The sequence below is a fragment of the Macrobrachium nipponense genome, chromosome 9, assembly GCF_015104395.2.
Source record: "Macrobrachium nipponense isolate FS-2020 chromosome 9, ASM1510439v2, whole genome shotgun sequence".
In the NCBI taxonomy this organism is placed as follows: Eukaryota; Metazoa; Arthropoda; class Malacostraca; order Decapoda; family Palaemonidae; genus Macrobrachium; species Macrobrachium nipponense.
The window spans coordinates 17,624,444-17,625,491 of NC_061110.1; positions in this window are offsets into that span (position 1 = coordinate 17,624,444).

Genomic DNA, 1,048 nt, shown 5'->3' on the forward strand with positions numbered 1-1,048 from the left:
TTAGCACTTCGTCACAATATTATATATATATATATATATATATATATATATATATATATATATAGATATACATATATATATATATAGATATATATATATATATATATATATATATATATATATATATATATACATATATATATATATAGATATATATGTATATCTATATCTATATGTATATATCTATATAATATATATATATATATATATATATATATATATATATATAGATACATATAGATATATAAGATAGATATATATATATATATATATATATATATATATATATATATATATATATATATATATATATATATATATACATAGACACCACACACCAACACACACACACACCCCCACACACATTATATATATCATATATATATATATATATATATATATATATACATATATATATATATACTATATATATATATATATATATATATATATATATATATATATATATATATCTATATATATATATATATATATATTATATACTGCTAGAGCAGGAGATAGGTAATGATGGATGATCAGTTGAACGTATAATGAAAACAACTTGAGTACAAAAAAATGAAAAAAAGACATGGAAATAGGAATGTATTCCATCTTTATATAAAGGTTTAAATATCATAAACATTTATCATTATGAGTAGGTGATCAGCTCGCAGTGTGACATCTAACGGTAAATATATTTTTTCCAGTTTACAATTTCAGCATCAAAATTTTTTAAATTAATGGGGGTCCATCAGACATATTTCTGGAGACCAATCACTCATGATGGCCTTTTAGAAATCCTCTCGCCAGAGCAAAAATGAAGTAACGATACGTTAGGGAATTTTGTTTCCTAATGAAGTTGGCAGATTGGTTCTTCTCGTTACGTATCCATAGTGGAGCCAACCATAAGGCGATGGAGTACGTTTCGAGTCTCAGAAGTATACAGTATGAAGGAAAAGAGGAAGAAGAGTCGCGGGAATGCTTATCATGTTCCAAAAACTGCTGTTTACAAGTACACTTACGCACATAATGTCTCCTGTAGGGATAT